The sequence below is a fragment of the Castor canadensis genome, chromosome 3, assembly GCF_047511655.1.
Source record: "Castor canadensis chromosome 3, mCasCan1.hap1v2, whole genome shotgun sequence".
Classification (NCBI taxonomy): Eukaryota; Metazoa; Chordata; class Mammalia; order Rodentia; family Castoridae; genus Castor; species Castor canadensis.
The window spans coordinates 18,654,432-18,677,099 of NC_133388.1; the positions used below are offsets into that span (position 1 = coordinate 18,654,432).

A 22,668-nucleotide genomic window follows, 5' to 3' on the forward strand; every position below is an offset into this window, starting at 1 on the left:
TTACTTAGAAGACCCTTTTAATTGGTTTCTGTGAGTTGAGCATTATGTCTTACAAATTCTACCTTGCTCACATTCTCTGCTCTTCTCTCTTTGGTTATAGCCACATGCTGCTAAAGAAAATCAGGGCAAAGTAGTAATAAACTACTGGTGCCCTTTACTTCCTCCTCTTTCCTTTCCTCTGCTTGTCCCCGCTTTTGGACCTATTGACAGCTCATTGGTACACCCAGGCTTGCCCAGTTCCTGAAACAACACCAGGAGACACAGAACCTAAGACTCATAGCCTTTACTCTCTCCTGCTTTTCACTTATTCCTGCCCTCCTCTCACCTATGGAACTTAGAATTTAGTCACAGGACTAGTGCCTGGATGTGCATCCTGGACTCTCCTTTTGCTCCCCACCATCTTTCTTTCTTTCATATCTTCCACATCTCCCACTTCTCATCCTCTTATCTGTTGATAAACCCCAGGAATATTGACTTCACTTTGCCTTCCTTGTCTTGACTGAGACCCCAGGACTTTGTCCAAGGCTGCCAACCTTGGTTGTGACCTCTGCGGCAGGGACTAAGTTGTTATGTGGGCTCCAGTACTTGCATTTCTTTTTGCCATTCTGAGATCTGAAGCTATCTTCCGCTTGCCTTCTTTCTTTAATGCATCTACCTCTTTCTCAAAATACATAGCATCCATTCTACAATCAACTCCGGCGTATCTCACTCTCATCCAGTGTAATGTCTGCAGGATCTGTGAGCTCTGCTACTGCCTTTCTGGATCCTCTTCCATAGATCCCCTGCTGCCTACCTTGAACCAAACATCAGGTCACAGTCACAGTCACATTCACATGGAGACTGTGATCCTTATTTCACAAAGGTGTTTTGGACTACCCCAATCCATCTCCTTTACGCAGTTTCTTGCGCCAAACCTGTGTAATTCTATAATGCTTTCCTTTTCAAGCCAAGGTCTGGTGAATCTGTAACTCAGATCATGTCATACCTCCATTACCATCCAAGAGGATTTTAACTCACTGTCTTCATTTCCCTGTTACAGAATTAGCAAATCTTTGACATGAGTGCCTTCCTGGAGTCCTACTTTTCTGCCATCTTCATCATTCTTGTCAGTTTAATACCCCAAATAGTTATCACTATTTGTGCTCTCTGTAAGAATTTTTTCTCTCTGACGGTTTTCCCAAAGCTGTATATAGAGGTGATCTTGCTTTCTGATTCCTGGAGAGGGTCATGGCCCCTGCCTGGGCTCCCTTTACTGCCTCATTTTTACCTGCAAAGTTTTCTGTAATCCTTCAAATTTTTATCTAAGAAGAAAGGGCTTTTCCTTTCTTCTTTCCTTCCCACCTCCCTTCTTCCCTTCCTTCCTTTTCTTCTTTCTTTTCCTTTCTTCCCTCCTCTTCCCTCTCTCCTCCCCACTCCTCCCCCTTCCTTTCCTTTTCCTTCTTTACTTTCTCCTTCTCTTCTTTCCCTTCTCTCCCTTCCCCTTTCCCTCCCCTCTCCCTCTCTCTTCCTCCTCTTTTTTCCCCTTAATTCCTCTCTTTTGTTTTGGTCCCATCCCCTTCTTCTGATCTAAGACACTTCTCTATCAGCCATTCCCTCTCTTGTTTATAACTACCATTCTCACCTACAGAATGTACATAAAGTTCATCAAGCTACAGATATACTAATATCCCCCCAGCCTCCCCACCTGTATACCTCCAGCATCCCTGCTCTTTCTCTTATGGTTCATTGTTGTCAGCTTCTCCAAGCATTCAGCCTCAGGACTCTGGCCTTGATTCTTGCTCTTCTCCACCTAGTGACCATGGCTCCTAGTCACTGGACGCCTTACTGAGTCCAGTGACCCTTCACATCACCTGGCATTCCTTCTCACTTTACAGATAAAACCAACACTGTTTTATTGCTAAGTTCAAGCCAAACTTGAGTTAGTTCTCAATTATTTTATTTTTTGGCTAAAGAAAAAATTCATAAGAAAATAACAAATCAAAAATTTTTTACTTTTATCATAATTATGTTTCTGGCTCCTATTAATGGTCAAATGTTTTTGTCACACCTCAAAATTTTATTTTCTGATTTAGGAATGCCACTGCCTAATCCTAATGATGGAATAAGCTAAACTGACAAAATAAAATGTCTGAACTCCCATGTTCATTGAAACATTATTCACAAGAACTAAGATACGGAAACAACCTAAGGGTCCACCAGTGGATGAATGGATAAAGAAATTATGGCATATAATATATATGTGTAATGGAATAGTATTTGCCCTCTTAAAAGAACAACTTGAAAGACATTATACAAAGAAAAATAAGCCAGACACAGAAAGACAAATTTTGCATAATATTACTTACATATGGAGTCTAAAATAGTCAAACTTAGAGAAACAGAGGGTAGAATGGTGGTTGCCAGAGGCTGGGGGATGGGAGAAAAGGAAGACTTTGATCAAAGGGACAGACTTTTAGTTGTAAAATAAATACATTCTAGGGCTAGGAGCGTGGCTCAAGTGGGAGACTGCTTGCCTAGCAAGCATGAGGTCCTGAGTTCAAACCCAGTGCCACAAAACAAACAAATGAATTAATTTTAGAGCTCTAATGTATAGCATGATAACTATAATTAACTATAATACCATATTATATGCTTGAAACTTACTAAAGGAGTAGTTCATAAGTGTTCTTACTATACAAATGCACACATACACACACACACACAAAGAAACTATGTCAGGTGATGAATATATTAATGAGCTTGATTATTACATAGGGTGTACTTACATCAAAACACCTTTTATCATACTTTAAATATACACAATTTCTCAGTCATTCTTCAGGAAACGGTCTATACACACTTAGCATTAAGTATCATTCAAGAGTCACCTTAAAGGCTACATTTAGAAACAAAAAAAAGTTACAAAATGATTTTATTTAGTTTTCTTCTTTGTACTTGTAACAAGGTTTGAGGGAGGTGTTTGTTATGCAATGACATAAACACCCACTGAGCCAAAAAAGGATTGAAATGCTTTTCTTAACCCAAGTCTTATTGTTAAGGTTCCTTATCATCCACTCATAACTTCAGGTAGAAGTCTTTGCTGTGGAGATGGTACATCAACTGTCATCCAAAAAGAGGAAAGAGCAGTAGAGAACTCTCTTGTTCTTTTCTTGCAAGAACTGAGCTGTGTTTGCTGGAGTTATTTGATGAATATATGAATGAACAAATGAATGAAATGAGTGAAACAGTAAGAAAAGGAATAAATTAGCTTGATCAAAGTTTGCATGTCCAAATCATGTGTTGAATTGGGTAGAGCAGCTGCTAGCCCATAATATTATCTGGCATTATTATCAATTGTCTTCCTTGGGCTTTCGATTGCAGATTTAGACTTGGAAGCTTTAAAAAAAATATGACATTGATCACACATTTGTTTAGAAATTTGAACTCTATTACAGTAGCTTTAAACTCTTATCAGGATGCTTCTAATAGAACCCTGCCATCAGACATTTGATTATTTGAATGGAACCTTCTTTTTGTTTCTCTCTTGTACATTGTCTCATAAAGAGGTCTGCTATGACCAGATTTGTCATAGTGTTATTGCCATTCATTCTACAGGTTACAAATTTGTCATGACAACAAGTGGGTAGATGTTCTTTTCATAGAAAGATATATCCACAAATTGGTTGTTTTGTGGGGAAAATTGGACTTAGTACTTCAGGAATACTTATTTTCACAGATTGATCTGTTGTGTACAGATCACATTTGTACCCTAAGGGCTCAACTGTGCTCTCTGTATACTGGTATTCATTGCTAGGTGAGATTCAATTAAATAACAAGGCAAGATAAATGGCAATGTATATTTACATGTCGCATAGCAATCTCAATCTTTGAGCTAGGAATCTTGGTGGGGAGAAAAACCCTAAAATTAAAATGTGAATTACCTCTTCAGTCAGTTTTATTTCTAACTGACATAAATGTTGTAGACAAGTACAGTATTCAATACCATTTATTTTGCTCTCTTAGTTCCTAATTTTACTGGAGTCCTTAGTCTTTGCTTTTTGAGTATGAGTTTATGGTAAAATAAATCAAATTTGCTCTAGTAGGTAGATTTAGCTTTCGCTAATGACTTCTACAAACCAAAGTATACCTTCTTATGTGAAAAAGCCAGAGTGAATTATTAATTTGGCTGACAAAGAATTATTAATTTGGCTGACTAATTTTATGTAGTGACTGAAATAAATTACTTTACCATAAATTAAATGTGAAACTATGATCCTCGTTTAGTGAACAAAACAGATTGAGCACCCAGCACATTTGTAGTAGATCTCTTTATCCAGTTGGTGGCGCTAAAAACTCTGATAAGAAATTGATTGGAAGGAGCTGCGGTTAACCTGGTAAGTGCTATTAGTTTTTGAAAAATTAGTACCAAAAATATGTGCCCAAATATTGCATTTCCTTAGATTAGGAAACCAACTCTCAGATGGCTGATGGAATACATTTCTAGTAAACTCCTATCTAGATGTAATTGGCCTGTGTTAATATTCACATATTGGAAATTGCATGGTTGTATAACATCTGACTCCATCCTGGAATAGCCTTTGCCTGCTCTTCTAGGGAATGGAACTGTGTCCAATAATGTATGCTGGAGGAGAGTGACTCTCACAGTTGTATTTATATACCAAATTTAGATTTTAAAAATAGTGATTTGGTTACTCTTACTATGATTTTTTACTATGAATGTAGTCCTGTGACAGAAGGAACACTGCTTTGTAGGGGTTAGGTTTGTTAGTCCTGAGTTTTTAGTCCTTTTTTTAAATCCCTGAAGAAATGCAAATGTAGCAATACTCTCTTTCATGATTGTGTCCTGAGACACAGGCTTTGGGGGCAGAGGCCAAGGTTTGAGTTTCCCTACATATTTCATAACCATCCCTAGTTATTTTGATTCTTTACAGCTTAATTTCCCCAACTTATAAAATGGAGATATTGATGGTTTTCCCCAGAGTTGGCCAAAACATCACCCAAGATAATGGATTCACCAATCAGGTGCTCTTAGGCATTGTCCACCCTATGTTTCCCTGGTTTGAAGCAGAGACTCAGTTCTTTTGGAGCCTCTAGCACACCCTGAGGACTTAGCAAGGGCCTTGGGGCAGAAGGCCCTCCTTGTGTTATTCACAAGAAATACTGATATAGTTACATCTTGTTTTCAGAAATATTCCTGTCAGTCCTGGGAATATTTACATGTTGGTCTGAAGCTGCCTGAAATGTTTAAGATTGGAGAGGGAATGCAGGCTGCTGGAAGGTGTAGCGGAGGTGTCAGCAAGAGTTGGTTCATCTACCCGCTTATGTGGCCCAGCCACTTTCATTGAGCATTATCATTGCCAGGTCTGGGGCACTGCAGGAGAGGCTGAACATGTCTGAAGATTTCAAGAAGCAGGATGCTTCTGCTAAGCAGGAATTGAGAGGCAGCCCTTATTGCTTAAATTAAAATATTCACAATTTTATAAAAATCAGTTACAGAATTATCTGTAATTGTTTTTAATTTTTAAAACCTGAACATTTCATTAAACTTTCCACATCATCATTTATGTTTATAAAGCTAAAACAAGTCTAAAGAAAGCTTCTGTGGGATGGCAAAATCATACAGCACTACTAATTCAGAGCTTTAGCCAGTATAGAATGCAGAAATACCACTGTGTCAGGCTTACTTGTGTTTAGGAATACAGGTATTTAGGAATTTAGGTATTAGATCTGATTTATAGATTCAGATCTGTTGAGTGTTAAGTAGTACAGCATCCTGGGATCGGGTGGTGGTAGAGACTTCAAGAATCATATACACCATCTTGTTTTACAGCTCAGAAAATGGAGGCTGAACTCACTTTTTTTGCTTACTCAAGTTTTCATAGATCTGGATCCAAACTTTGGTCTCCGGACATCTAGTTCCATGCCACTGCATTATTTTTCCATCTTAACTTCTGCATGATGAGCCATTTTCAGTGTAAATAGAAACAAGTATGTATTTGCTGCACTTCAGTAAACTTTCCTGCTAACTTTAGAGTGCCTTTGTGCCCAGTCATCACAATGAAAACTTTGACTGTTCCTGAGGCAGTTAATTAAGGAGTTTCTATATCCTGCTAAGGGAGGCAGGGCACAGCAGGCCCATAGCATACAGTTCTCAGCCAGAGCAATCGAGTGACTGACTGTACTCCACGCAAGCAGCCAGGGCTTTCAATCACCGTATGCCTCGCCTGCTTCTTGTTTCTTGCTAGATGAATGACATCGTAAGCCGCAGGTGTATTAGTAATTTCTGAGTTTTTTCCCACTAAAAATGACCTCATTGTTTTTTGCTTCTTTTCCATAATTATACAGTAACAGAAAAAGAAACCAGCTTTTAGTCCTGCCCATAGCAGAAATCTTGGACTCTTTATGCAAGTTTGATTTATAGACGTGTACTGCAGAGCAGAGTGACTATGAAACATTCATCTTCCCATTGCTGGTTGCCATGGAAATGAAGTACACAGAGCAGTGTCATTCCAGTCTTGGTGATGCCTGCAATAGTTTATTCCTTTGTTGTCCTTGTTTCTTAAGCAACAGCCTAGCGTTCTTTCATCATTAGAATTAATCATGCACACAAGTTTTTATCTTTCATCACACATAGAAAGCACTAAAAATGTATGGCAAAATAGGGAGGAATTTAAATATTCTTGTGGCTTTAAATATGCATTGGTAATTTCCTCTCTCAGTCCCACTGGAGAAATAGGTCATGTAAAAAAAAGAAAAGCTCATATTAATGTACAGAAATTTCAATAAAGAGAACAATATAGACATTTGAGGAAAAAGCCAGGAAACCTTAAGCAACTTCAGATTCCAAGGTCCCCTAGTGTTTGGATCTAAATAAGTGTGCATTTTGGGTAATGTCAACCCCCCTCCCCACAAAAAAAGCCCTTGTGCCATGTATAATCCATTCTCCTTTTGTTTCATTACTCTCTTTAATGGCTTCAACAACTTAAATATTTGGTGGATAGATACAGTACATTAAAGAGTAGGGATCCTTTTTTTCTTTAAAGACTAATAAAGTTCAAGAGGTTTTTTTTTTTTTTAACAGCACAAGTAAAAGGAATTCTTAGTATTCTTCCTTTTTTCTTTCTCTATTTTTTTTTTTTTTTTTTTGAGACAAGGTCTTACTGTGTAGCCCAAGCTGGCCTCAAACTTGTAATCCTCTTGTCTCCATCTCCTAAATGCTGGGATTACAGAAGTATACCACCACATCTGGCTTCCCTTTTTTTTTTTTTAATAAAACCATTTTGATCCAGTTTTATCTCCCATGGTTCATAGTATGTACCATATCCACGGTTAATAAGTATGTGTTGAGTATCCACACTCTTCTTTTTGCCCTTCTGCTGGTTAAAGGACCACATTCTAAAATAACTGTCTAATTCTCTGGTCCTTTGCCTATTAGCTATGAGACCTTTGAAAAGGATCTCAACTTGCCTTAGTTGCCCCATCTGTAGAAAGAATAGCTATAAAATTGAGATAATGGGTTGTTGGGGAGCTTGATGGACATAATTCATGCAAAGGGCTTAGCTCTTGCCTGGCACAAGATAAAAGCTCAGCAAGTGGGGACTGTTGTCATTGTAGTGTGGTCACTCTTGTTACGACTACTAAGGTTAAAAGGAATAGAGAACTGTGTCTAAGCAGGAAGTGAGAGCCAATCTGCATCAATTCCAGCCCCAAAGTGAGTGGTCTGTTCCCAGGCTCCAGGTTCACAAGGCTGTCAGTGTTTTCTTTCACTCAGTCTCTGTGGACGTGTTTTCTTCTAACACATTGGATACCAGGATGACTGCCCAGAAGTATTTACTGTGGTCTTTCTGTCTTTTGAGAAGAAAAGCCTGCTGCAGATAGTCTTCAATGATACAGACTTCTCACCTGTGACCTTGATTTAAGCTGGGCATGGAGCATACCTAGGAGGAAGTGGGCTGCCTGAGTGAGTCTTGGGAAAGGTTCTAGTGTTTGTCCACAGAGCCTGAAATAGCATCTGACCTGCTGTCTTTGCATCCCCATACCCTGCTTGTCACTTGGCAGTGCTTGCAGCATCCCTCATCCTTTCTGGAATTGAAGTTTTCCTAACTGGTAGCAAAGCATTCTTTGTTGAAATTCACTCTCCTTGGCAGTCCTCCAGGGCACACGGCAATTCCTATTTATGTGATTTAGCTTTTGTTTAGTTAGGCTTGTATTTTGTCTGTTTTGCTTTGTGAAGTTCTTTTTCCCCCAAATTTTCATGTTTAAATACCTTGGACTTCATTTCTTTTTATTTTGCCAACTTGCTTTACAGTATTGCTAAAAGTTGTTTGCTTTAAGCTATCACAAAATGAATAGTCTTGGATTAATTTGTCTTTTCCCCCAAGTCTGATCCATAGTGTGTGTATTAGGTGCAGCTTTGTAAATGATAAAAATAAAGCAGCCTGTATTTACAGTTTGCCATTTGCCACTCTGTAATATTCTATTACATTGTCCTGGTTTTCTTTTTTTTCCCTGTCATCCAATTGATAGGCTCATGTCAATTCTAAAGAGACAGAAGTAGTCTGAGTAGTCTAGCATCTTTGACTTCTTTTGTTCTCCCTCCCATGTCATTCTTACCAGTTATCCCAGCTACTTCATAGCTGATCCCTGTGAGATGAAACAAAGCCAAACTCACGTCTTAAAGCTTATGATGCTCTGAGTGACTTGGGTACTCTGTAGACACCCATTTGTTTGTGCCTTCACATATCAATGACTGAAACTTAGGCCCTCTGTAGGCATTTTCAATCCTCCCACAATCCTTGATTGTCTGAGTGTCTTCACCTCACTTACTGTGGCTAACATGTGCTCTTGTCTTCTCTTTGTCCCTCAGTCACTATGGGAGGTATCTGTGCCCTGTGTGCATCTATTTTCAGGCTTGTGTTTTCCTTTATTTTGGAAACAAATGTTTATTAACATCCTCTGCATTGCAGACACTGGGATGATACACCTCCCAGCCCTCTGGGAACTTCCAGGTTAGTTGGGGAGATAGGTAGGTAGAGTCCAAGATGGCAAATTTTGAAGGCTGACTAAAAAGCACTGTGGGTAGGGAAGATGCTAATGAAGACTGGGAGGAAACATCCAGCCTGCCTTCAGAGGAAGTGATGGTCATTGCAAGATCTCAGGATGGAATTACCAGGCAAAGAGTGGGCCTGTGTTCTAGGCAGAGGTCAGCAGGAAAGCGTGCATAAGTGAGAGTTCAGTATAGCTAGTCTGTCATGGAATCCACTTGTTTTTGTTTAGGTGATTGGAGCCAGAAGGATAAATAGAGAGTAGTCAGACTGGAGAGGGAAGTAAGGGCCAGATTAGCAAGTTTGGCTTTATTCTGAGGACATTGGACAGCCATTGACATGTTTTAAGTAGGGAATTGACACCATCAGACTTGAGGCCTACTGGATGTCTTCTGTTTAATATAGAGAATGGATTAAAATGTGGCAAGATCAAACTTTCTCTCCGGGTTGATCTTGGGGACCATCATCCCAAACTCAGCCTTTGATTTAACCCCACTGTGTGTTCAGTTCAGCATGTCCAGCTTCTTGCATTCTCATTAGCATGAGGGTTTGTTCTACACTTTAGCTTCTCCTTTCTATTTCCTGTCTTGAAAGCCAGGCCTCCGCCATCTCCCCCGCTCTGGGCTTGCTTTTCTGGAGCACCCACCCATTGCCCAGAGAGTCTGCTGTTTTCCCTACCAGTTTGGGTCCCCTAGGATTTTGATGTCAGCCCTAGCTCTAGCCAAATCTAGGGTTGCCCCTTCCTGTCCTGCCAGGCCAGACCTTTACCTGAAGGAATTCCCCTAGCTCTTTGTCCTACTAGCAGGTACTTCACAATCTATCCCTATTTCGTGCCTCTATTGTTATTATTATTGTTGTTGTTGTTGATATTGGCAGTACTGGGGTTGGAGCTCTGGGCCTCATGTTTGCTAGGCATGTGCTCTGTCACTTGAGATATGTCCCCAGCCCTTTTTGCTTATAATTATTTTTTAAACAGGATCTTGCATTTTTGTTCAAATCCTGATCCTTTTATTTAAACTTTCCATGTATCTGGGGAGATAGGTGAGGTCCACCACACCTGGCTTATTTGTTGAAGTGGGATTGCACTGATTTTTTTTGCCTGGGCTAATATGATTGCTGCCTCTGGGTTCCAGACATGAGCCACCATGCCTGGCCCTATTGCATCCCTTTATAGACCATACCTTTGAGAAGATGGAGTGAAATAGGATGATTTGAACGAGTTAACAGATTTCCAGTAAGTTACTTGACTTCTCTGTGCTTCTGTTTCCTCATCTATAAACCACAGATATCAAGATAAGCTATATCCTAGAGTTGTTCAGAGGGATAAATGTGTGACTGTGTATACACATACAATGACTGACCTACAGTAAGCACTCTCTGTTTATTGTTTTTATTAAGGTGTCTGGACAATTCTAGAACAAGGGGCATGGGACCATAAGGGTTTTTGACTTCAGGAATAATTGATCACAGCCAAATGGATATTAATCTTGAAAGATACACTCCTTGTCTTGACTATGAATAATTGAGAGATGATGGTGATATTGCAGCTGCAAGGCTATTGCTGTGAGTAAGTAGATGTGGAGGAGTGATAAAAATAGCTACACATATGGAGTGCTTGCTGTATGCCAGCCTCTGTTCAAAAGGCTTTATGGATTAACTAATTTAATCCTCACAACAGCCCATGTGAGGTGACTACTGTAACTGCTCCATTTTGCAGATGAAGAAACTGAGGTATAAAGGGGTTAACTAACTTAGCTGAGCTTATATTAACTGATAGAATTTGTCATTGATCCATTGATCGACTCCAGATGAAAATACAAATAGGTACTCCCTCTGCAAGGGAGGAATTATCACTTTTCCTTTTTATACCTCTCCTCAGGTATACCCTTGGAAAAGAATTTTGAATCTCTTTATCAATCAAATCCATTACATTCTACAGATTTAAGGGCCTTTTCCAGTTCAATTTCATAGGATGGAGATCTTGACAGGATATAAATTTTCATAGTAAAAAATAGAGCTGTATAATCTATGGCCATAACCTTTTTCATAGACCTAAGGTGTGGATATATGAAAACACTTTAGCTGAATTGCATGTCTTTTTTTTTTTTTTTTAAACAAAACTCCCTGGTTTCTGACAATTTGGTCATAAAATCTTTTGATGAAAATATCAAAAGCCTCATACCATAATACTGTAAAATGTGACTGTTAATGGCAAAAAAAATTCTGTATCTGACAGTCATGAACTGTTTAAACATCATAAGGGGAAACATTGATGGCTTAAATAATTGAAGTCCACATTTCTCAGAATTCATCTACTCATCTCAGCCTTTGTTAGACCTCCAAACAAATCACAAAATTGACTCGTTTGAGTTTCTCTGTAACTCTTTCTTCTCCATCATAAGGTAGTGGGGTGTGCACAGGGCAGTTGGTCAGTTCTCACAAGTTTGGTCCCTATAATAGTGGGGAATTGACAGGTAAGTTTGTTAACCTCCCCAAACTTCTGTTTCCTCTTCTAAAGGTCTTCTAGCTTTAAAATACTGAATCTTGATTCTCAATTTCTATCACTCTTACTTACTTACTCTTGAAAAACTATTATAATTAGAAGTACAGTTATTCCTCAGTAAAATTGTGGGTTCAGTTGCAGACTACCACAATACAGCAAATATTGCAATAAATCAAGTAACATGAATTTTTTTGTTTCCTGGTGTATATAAAGTTATGTTTATACTATACTGTAGTCTACTGGTCTGCACTAGCATGATGTCTTAAAAAACAGCATATATAATCTTAATTTAAAAAATATTTTACTGCTAAAAATGCTAACCACCAACTGAGTCTGTAACAAGCCCTAACTGTAATGGAGGATCTAGGCTCAATGTGATGACTGTTGACTAATCAGATGGTGGTGGCTAAAGGTTGGGAGGCTGTGGCCATTTCTTAAAATAAGAAAACAATGAAGTTTATTGCATTAGTTGACTCTTCCTTTCATGAAAGATTTCTCTGTTTGATAGCATTTTACCCTCAGTAGAACTTTCAAAATTGGAGTCAACCCTCTGAACCGCCTTTATTGCTTTATCAACTAAGCTTTTGTGATGTTCTAAATCCTTAGTTGCATTTCAACGGTGTTCACGATAGTAGTATAGGAGTCGATGTCATCTCAAAAGCACTGTTCTTTTCTCATCTATAATACTTGGTTCTTATGCATTGAAGTTTTATCATGAGATTGTAGCAATTCATTCAGTCTTTGGGGTCCACTTCTAATTCTACCTGTATTGTTCTTTCTGCCACATCTGCAGTTACTTCTCCACTGAAGTCTTGAACACCTCAATGTCGTTCACGAGGAGGATTGAAATCAACTACTTTCAATCTCCTGTTAATGTCAGTATTGTGACCTCCTCTCATGAGTCACCTGTTACTTCGCCTGCACTTTCATATGGAGCTAGCTTCTTTCCTTACACCTCCTGACTCAGCCTCTGCTAGCTTCAGACTTGCCTCTCTCAGCCTTTGCAGAGTTGAAGAACCTAGGGCCTTGCTGAAGGTTAGCTTTGGCCTAAGGGAATGTTGTGGTCAATTTGATCTTCTGTCCAGACCACTAACTTTCTCCATATCTGCAATAAGGCTGTTTCACTTTCTTATCATTCATATGTTTACTGGAGTGATACTTTTTAATTTCCTTCAAGAACCTTCCCTTTACAGTCACAACTTGACTAACTGGTGTAAGAGGCCTAGCTTTTAGCTCATCTTGACTTTCAGTGTGCCTTCCTCACTAAGCCTAATCATTTCTAGCTTTTGATTTAAAGTGAGAGACATGGGCCTCTTCCTTTCACATGAACACTTAGATGCTATTGTATGGTTATTAATCAGCCTGATCTCAATATCAATAGCATTGTGTCTCAGGGAATAGGGAGGCCAAAGGAGAAGGAGAGAGGTGGAGGAATGTCTGGTTGATGGAGCAGTCAGAACACAGGTAGCATTTATCTATTAAGTTTGCTGTCTTATATAGACTCAGTCATGACACCCCAAAACAATTACAACAGTAACATTGAAGATCACTGATCCTAGAATACATAACATATATAATAATAATAAGGCCTAAAATACTGTTACGATTACCGAAAATGTGACAAAGAGACATGAAGTGAGCACATGTTGTTGAAAAAGCACTTTTCTGGACACAGGGTTGCCATGAACCTTGAGTTTGAAAAACAAAACAAAATTAAAAAGATCTGTGAAGCACAATAAAGTGAGGCTCAATACACTGACTTAATGGCAAGAGATAAAATAAAAAGCAAATAAATTGATTTCATTCAGCATTATTTAACAAGTATTTATTGAGCACCCATTAAGTACAGAATAACCATTTGTTTTACTGCCCAGTATTACTAGTAATGACAATGTCAAATTCTCAGACTTCCTTGGGATTTACCTTCCCTCAGTTTCTTAACTGTTAATGTTCCTTTGGTGGCTACCATATTTCCATAAAATGTTACACTTTTTGTCTTCCTTTCTTAAACCCCAAACAAACAAAACAAAACAAAACCTTTCATCTCAAAGGAATTTTTAATGTGGTACAAACTATTATTAAATCACACAAAATAATTTTCTCTCAATTTTTCAATATAAAGAAGCCCCATGTTTAAATCTACTAGGTTATGTTTCTTAGGAAAAAGAAAACGTAGCTATCAGATGTTCAGTTCTAATCCAGATGGGTCAGCTGCCGTGCCAGTTTGAATGAGTGACAGTGATGAATTTATCATAGACTTGGAGTCTTCTCCATGTTACAAATTGCCCAGGCCCAAATGCTGTAGAAAATTTACAAGATCTGGTATTACAATAGACTGTTTTAAGTGATCTCAGTTGAACTGAACTAAAATCAAACCTGAAAAAAGGTATTTCAGGTAGTCATGAGTTGATTCGACAAAAGAATTTCAGGGTTATTTATCAAATGATGAATTGTACAATGAGGATGGTGAAAGTTATCTGTCATTTTTCTGATGCTTTAATGAGTTCCAGGCATCATCATTATTTCATTTAATCCTCATGATAACCTAATGAGTTGTACACTAGTCCTGTTACTATATTTCTGTTTTACAGATAAGAAAGTCCAGCTTAGAGAGGTTGAATAATGCTCCCAAATTCACATGCTTTTAGCTTCCACACCTGTCATTTTACAATAAGCGCACGCCAAGCAAGTGGCCTGGTATTGCTGTACAGCTCTTCAAGCATGTGATCTGTCTCTTCATGGTGGTTGGGGATAGGGAATAGATCCCTGCCTGCCATCTGGAACATTGCTGTATACCTAGAAACCACATGTCTCCCTGTCTCCCTGCAGGATAGGGATAGGAATTTATATGGCAGCTATAGTAAATCTCTCATAGATTGAGCTCATCGGGCTAAGAGATCTCCCAAAATACCCCAAATCATATTCTGCAGAGACTATTTCTGCAGACTATTTCTGAACTATGTAGTTCAGGAAAAGAACTACATACCTCCATAGATTGCAGCAGAAGGTTGTTGACCACAATAACTCCTCTATCCCTGCGTGAATACTCCTTTGCAAAGTGACTTGGCTCTCCTCCCATCAAGAGATAGAACTTATTTCTCCATTCTCTGAATGAAAACTGACTGTGACTTGACTTTGATCAAAGACTATAGCAAAAAATAACATATCAAGCTGGAGGTGGTTTGGTAAGTCCCCCCAAACAAGGGATCCCACCTGGAGCCATGCTTTTCAGTGTTTGGCACCATTAGCCTGTGTGCATATAGCACATGTGGTTTGAGAACTGCTTTAACCAAAGTTTTAGTGCTTTTTAAAGTTCTTCACTTCTTCAAACTATCCCTATTTGCAGATGACATGATTCTATACCCAAGAGACCCCAAAAACTCTACCAAAAAACTATTAGAAATCATAAACTCTTAGTAAAGTAGCAGGATACAAAATTAACATACAGAAATCAGTAGCTTTTCTATATGCCAGATGGAGAAAAAAATCAGGGAAACAATCCCATTTACAATAGCCTCAAAAACAATAAAGTACCTTGGAATAAATTTAACAAAAGAAACCAAAGACCTTTTTAATGTAAACTATAAACCACTGAAGAGAGGAATCGAAGAAGACATCAGAAGATGGAAAGACCTTTAATGCTTGTGGATTGGTAAAACAAACATTGTGAAAATGACCATACTACCAAAAGCAATCTACATGTTCACAATCCCTATCAAAATTCCATTGACATTCTGTACAAAAATAGAAAAATCAATCATGAATACATATGAAAATACAAAAGACCTCAAATAGCCAAAGCAATTCTGAGCAAAAAGTTCAATGCTGGAGGCACCAAAATACGCTACTTCAAACTATACTATAGAGCCAGAACAATAAAAACAGCATGGTAATGGCACAAAAACAGACAAGAAGGCCAATGGATCAGAACAGAAGATCCAGACATAAACCAACGCACCTATAGCCAACTGATATTCGACAAAAGAGTCTAAAACACACAATGGAGAAAAGACAGTCTCTTCAACAAATGCTTCTGGGAAAACTGGATATCCACATGTAGAAGACTGAAACTATATCCCTGTCTTTCACCCTGTACCAAAATCAATTCAAGTGGATCAAAGACTTTAATATAAGACTTGAAACTTTGAAACAACTGGAGCTATAGGAAATACACTGGAACAGTTAGGTATAGGGAATGACTTCCTAAACAGAACTCAAAAGGCTCAGCATCTAAGAGAAACAATGAACAAAAGGAACTGCATCAAACTAAAGAGCTTCTGCACAGCAAAAGAAACAGTCACCAGTCTGAAGAGGCAGCCCACAGAATGGGAGAAAATCTTTGCCAGCTACTCATTTGATAAGTGACAGATATCCAGAATCTGCAGGGAACTTGAAAGAATCAACACCCCAATGAAGAAATGGGCACATGCATTAAACAGGGAATTCTCAAAGGAAGAGGTGCACATGACCAGCAAATCAAAAGAACACTTAAACTTCATCTCATCCAGTTAGAATGGGCATAATCAAGGGTAATAACAACAATAAATGCTGGTGAGGATGTGGTGAAACAGGAACCCTTATACACTGCTGGTGGGGGAAAAAAATAACTAGTACAACCACTATGGAAAGCAGTATGGATATTCCTCAAAAAATTAGAGGAAGACTGCTATATGATCCAATGATACCACTCCTGGACATCTACCCACAAGAACATAAGACAGGATACAAAAGAGACACCTGTACATTGGTCTTCATTGCAGCACTATTCACAATAGCCAAGCTTTAGAAACAACCCAGGTGCCCTACAACTGATGAGTGAATTAAGAAATTGTGGTTTATATACACAGTAGAGTATTACTTAGCCATAAGGAATAATGACATGTGGTTTGAAGGTAAATGGATGAAATTGGAGGACATCATGTTAAGTGAAGTAAGCCAGGATCAGAAACAGAAAAGCTGCATGTTTTCTCTCATATGTGGAAGATAGATCCAAAGATAAGCATATACACAAAAACAAGCATAATCGTATACAAACTCAGATGTAGAACATGTTTGTAACAGTGGAACTAGTCTATGGAACTCGGGGAAAGGAAAAGAGAATGATAGAGCATCAGTAATATCACATAAGATGTGAAGGTAGAGGATATAAGGATATGTATTGAAAGCTGTTGAAAAATGGGAGGTGGGAGGGAGGTATAGGGGTAAGGGAGAGTAATGAAAGGGGTTGAATGGAACAAAGTACAGTACACCCACAGTGAGAATACATTGAGACACCCCTTTGAACATCAACTTAAATGTTAATATGAAAACCAAGACTGAAAAATAGGTACAAGTGTGTGGGAGGGGGTTACTAGTGAGAGGGGGGAAGGGTGAAGGAAGGAGATTAAGGTGATGGTATATGGTAGATGGACTTCATATACCTATATGAACTAGAACTGAGACCTCTTGCAATTGCTTTTAAGTGGAGTGGGGAGGGGGGGTTGAGGGGGAGAGACAATGGGGGCAATATAAATAATGTTCAGTATAATTCTAATTGGGATTGTCACTATGGATCCCCCCCTGTGAAATGAATATATCCTAATAAAAAAAAGACAAGTTATAAAAAATATATAAAGTTCTGCACTTCTATTAAAGTCATCTTAAAGATAGATAATAAATTGTGATTATTCGCATGTCCTGATAACATGGTTCTTGAACATGTTATAGTTTTTTTAACATAATCTAACATTGATTTTGGGGTGGGGGGCAGTACTGGAGTTTGAACTCAGGGCCTTGCATTTGCTTGGCAGGCTCTCTACCACTTGACCCATACCTCCAGCCCTTAACATTGATTTTGAATGCAGATATTTTCATAACTAAGTCTTAAAAAATCTTGCAGTGTTGTGCTCTTGTTTTCAAGCATTCAGAATTCCTCCCCGCTACCCCCCATCCCTGGTATGGAAACAAGCTATATATTTGCCAAATAGCAAAACAGCCTTTGCTTGACAGGTTATATTTCATTTTTGTGTGAAAGCTATATCCCAGTAACATTTTCCTTCATGGAAAATGACCATTTCTTCCCAGAGTATATATATATTTTCAAATGCATGAAGTTTTAAAAATGAAACTTCATATCAGACAAAATGATCTTTGGCTTTATAAAAGCAGAATCTTTTTTATGGTCCATGGCTATTCGTTATTTTAAAACCTATTATAACAGGTAAGCTTGAAAAATGAGGAGGTTTAAATTTAACTTAGACAAAATACCTCACTGTAGTTAGATTCTGAAGCAGTACCAGTAAAACTGTTTGAGTGATTCTTGAGTTTGTTTTTTAAGAGATCACTTTCTGCTTTAAATATATATTCTGGAAAACAGTTATTGAAATTCCAGCAGACACATACAAGAGCTAGATTCACGTATAACATGGGTGCAGCATTGTTTTGGGGGCTTTTTACCCCTAATGACTGACCTAAAGAGCAATGTTTCCTTTTTCTAGCTGACAGAAGGGATCACATTTTATGGGACTTTATTCAGTAATGTTCACATTGTGTTTCACTTTTTACTATCTCTTATGCCACAAGAATACTTGTGACATACTGAGATGGCTAATATCATTGCTAGGAAAGTACATGGTAATTTAGGTAGAAAAATAATGTAATAGCTTTAGTAACTGACTATAATTAAATTAGTGCCTTGAGTAAGAATAGTGAAAGGGTTTATTTTTAGTTTTTAATGGCTCAGATCTATATGATTAAAATACATAAATTAAATCACAGCATTCACTTCAGAGGTGTTCTTAGTGATATCATTCTAATGTCTAATCTTGAGTATTACTAATCATGTAATCGTAAGTATCTTTTTTTTCCCTAATGCTCCCATTTTTAAATATACCCAGTATTCAAAATTTTGAATATGATAAAATAGAGAACACATGTGTTACATTGTTGGATCAAGGGGTTTTAAATTGGGCCAGCACATGTTCATGAATCCACCCAGGAAGTGAGTGAACACCTCCTTCCAGTGTGCCAGGTGCCTTTCTGGGTACTGAGGCTAGAGCTGGCAACAAAGCAACAAGGCCCTGCTCTCAAAGAGTTCATGATTTCCTTCCAAGAAGACAGACGGTAACTGAGTAAATACATAATTTCAAATACATAATACCCAAAGGAAAGTAAACCAAGAAATGATAATGTCTGAGTGGGGAGATGGTTTTATATCCAGATGGTAGAGAAGACTTCTTTGATGGGTGACATTTGGACTGAGTCTTAAATGACAAAACAAACTCTACCATCTACAAAAGTCATCCAGAAAGCAGAAGAGCGGTTGTAAAGGCTCTGACATGGGTCTGTGCCTGAAAGGTTGAGAAACTAAAGGAAAACCAGAGTAGTTAGATTGTAGCAAGCGTAGCAGTCTGTTGAAAGTAGAAAGGTACAAGGGGCAAGATGATGCATTGCTCACGCATACAACCCTTTTCTTATTATCATGTGTATTACATCCTATTTATATATCATAATATAATAGAATCATTATATATAATATTTGGGATCACATTATATATTTATGTTGTATTGGTGTTATGTATTTATATTTCTATGTATTGTGAACCAGAAGGTGAAGGGTCAAAGAAGGACCTTAGAATCCTCAAGGTGTGTAGTTTCCTGGCATTCCCAGCATACAGAGTTGTGCTGGCAGGTTGCAGTAACCTTTCTAAGGTCTCCACCATCTTCCCATGTTTCTTTCTCATTATCAGTTAAATTCAATTCAACACTTACTTTGTGGGTACATACTGGGCATAAGAAATCCATGAATCCCATGGCCTCTTGTAGACGAATGCAGCAGAAACTGATATGGTTTCATTGGAAATCCAGTTTCTTGGATTCTGTCTACTAATTCAATCTACAAGCACCCCTTTTCTATCACCTTATTTATTCTTAGGTTATAAATAGTAAGATGGTATTTAGGGCCAAATATTTAATCTAAATGTCAGTGATTTGTAATACTAACATAGTCTTTGTTTGTTCCTCTATGTTAGAGGTACAGAACATGAAAAAAGTGACTTGGAGGCCTGCATGGACATCAGACCTAGAGTGTTTATTGTTTGAATACCACTCATTTGGAAGTAATAAAGGAAGTTTTAAAAAAAATTAGCAGTTTAATAAAATATATAGTTTAAATGTATATTCTCTTAAATGAAACAACACAGAGCTGTAAACACTGTTAGGATGAGTTTGATTTAGATCAGAGAATCAGGAAACAATATAGATTATTTCCTTTCTATACGTCTTCTGACCATGTGTAGTCATAATATACTGACTTAAAATTTCCACTGAATTAAACTTCCCAGTGATTTATATGTCACTGAAATGCATACCCACAAGCAGTATTGAATCTTCATTCAGAGATAATTAATAAAAAAAGCAATAGTTTAGATTTTGTTATGGCAAAAGTTAAGGTCTAGAAGCCTTTCCTTGATTTGCTGGTACTAATTCCACTCCCTGTATGCTTGTTTCACTTTATTCTTTCTAACTCTCCCTGATTCTGTGGTTTAATAGATTTTCCTCTTGGAACAAATACACAGAAGCCAGTACCACATTTAGTATCCATCTCCAGGCATGGCCAATCCCTCTTCCCCCTGGCTATGTTCCAGAAGGTTCTAGAAAAGAGTTGAGAAAGCCTGATGTGACAGAGCAGAATGTTTTAGGCAGTTCTCATAGCATTTTAAAACTCTGCTTCTTCAACTGAGGCCAATAGGAAAAGGGGACCAGGAACTAGAGAAAAGGTTAGATCAAAAAGAATTAACCTAGAAGGTAACACCCACGCACAGGAAATCAATGTGAGTCAATGCCCTGTATAGCTATCCTTATCTCAACCAGCAAAACCCCTTGTTCCTTCCTATTATTGCTTATACTCTCTCTACAACAAAATTAGAGATAAGGGCAAAATAGTTTCTGCTGGGTATTGAGGGGGGGAGCGGGAGGGGGTGGAGTGGGTGGTAAGGGAGGGGGTGGGGGCAGGGGGGAGAAATGAACCAAGCCTTGTATGCACATATGAATAATAAAAGAAAAATGAAAAAAAAAATCTGCTTCTTAGTTTCTGCTTCATAGATGCACATATGGAATGTAATTGTGGATGTGAAATATTTGAGGTAGAAAAAACATGTATGTTCCTCTCAGGTTTAGAAATAAAACATTCCATTCTAACCATGGATGAAGCCCCCTGGGGTAGCCCTGCCTGACTGCATTTCCCTTCCTTTGCCCCAGAGATAATCACCATCCTGACTATTTTAGAATCGTTCACATATACCTTTGTATTTGTTACACAGATTTTATATCTTACATTATATACAGTGTTATTCTGCTTATTTTTAACAAATGCAGTAAATGTAATTCTATTTTTTGTCTTCTGTTTTTAGGACTCATCTGCATTGATACATGCATCTTTCATTTATTCTCCCTGACTTATGATATCGTATTGAGACTGGGGGAGGGATGACAATACCTAGTATTGTCTTTTGCCATCCTAAGTCAAATGAGAAACAGACTCCAGGTGCCAGGTATAGCAAACAGAAATAACAATTTTATTAGAGAGCCAGCTCTATCAGAGGTATGGGCTCAAATTGAGCAGGTTTCTCTTGCCAATTACAGGCTATGTAGTTTACCCAGGCCTCCTCTCAGAGGACCTGCCCCTCTGGCACTGGGACAAAGAACCTGTGTATGCTTAAGTCCCCACCATCAGGTAGCCCTTCTAGAGAAAAGGAGGAGGGGTTGGATAAGTCATTTTTTGAGGAAGAGTGAGTGAGGAGGCACGGAGAGGGAGGCTGGAAATGTTACTGCGTGGAAGTAGAAAACAGGGAATGGGAAGTTTTCCCTGGCTTGTTTTTCCCATTGTGTTAGAGTACCATAACTTGTGCATCTGTTTTCCTATGGGAGGACTCATTTCTTGTTATTACAAGTGGTGCTGTAGTAATTCTTCTGTTAGTGTCTTCTTATCCACATATGGGAGATATTCTGTGGGGTGCATGCAGATAGATGTGGAAAATGGTGGGATCACAGCATGTGCACTTCACCAAGTGGTTGTACCAGTTTGCATTCTCATCATCAGTGCTCTGGGATTCCTTTTTGTCCCTGTCCTCACTAACACTTGTTATTGAACTCTTGCTTCTGCCAACTCTATGGGAGTGCAGGGTCATCTTATTCTAATTTTAAAAGCATTTTTATTATCATACATTAGTTGTACACAAAGGTTTCAATGTGACATTTTCATATATGCTTATACTATACCTTGGGTAGATTCACCCTCACCATCATTCTCCCTCAATCTGTTCCCACCCCACTTCACACAATTTCAGCAGGTTTCATTGTTCTGTCTTCATACAAGTATATAAAGTACATCAACCGTATTCACTCTCCTTCACCCTCTCTGTTCCCCTCCCCCTCCCCCTTGTACTCTCCCTCTCACATGACCTGCTTTGTATTCCTGTCTTTCATTTTTAAATGTATATTCATTGTTCAAAGGGGTTTCATCAAGGCATTTCATCCATGAATATATTGTACTTTAATCAGATTAATCTTCCCATTATTCTCTTTTCCCCATCCTCCATCCCCAGCTTTCAGTATGTTTCATTATGCCATCTTCCTACACAGATGCAATGTATTTTGATATTATTCACTTACCATTCATCTTATTGCAATTTTAATTTTTCTGATTACCTGTAAAATTCAGCATCATGTCTCCTACCAATATGACCTGATATGACAATTTCTTATTCATATTATTAGTATACACAAAAATACTAGGTTGTCTACTTTAAATTGATTTATAGGAGTTCTTTATACATTCTAGGTACTAATTTTTTCTCATTTACAAGTCATAGGAATCATCATCTATTTGTGACTTTACTAACTTTTGTAGGACAGGAACTATCTTTTGATATATATCTGCAGTATGTATTTTCCCAGAGGTTTAAAGACAGAACCTGAAAAGAGAAGGTGTAGGACTGTTTGACATGTCCAAAGTCTAGAATTATGTTGAGAAGTATGTAGGACCACTTGAACATACTAATAGAGTCTACCTGATGATTTTTCTGCTTGTTGGAGTGTGTATATTACCTTTGAACAATTGCCAATTTTTTTGCCTATGTGAGC

General features: G+C 38.2%; 1 protein-coding gene across 5 annotated transcripts in view; it reads left to right on the top strand.

The window, feature by feature from the left end:
• Positions 1-22,668, top strand: part of Efcab11 (EF-hand calcium binding domain 11) — a 147,027-nt gene that overhangs the window by 32,425 nt on the left and 91,934 nt on the right. The gene's annotated exons all lie outside the window — the stretch shown is intronic.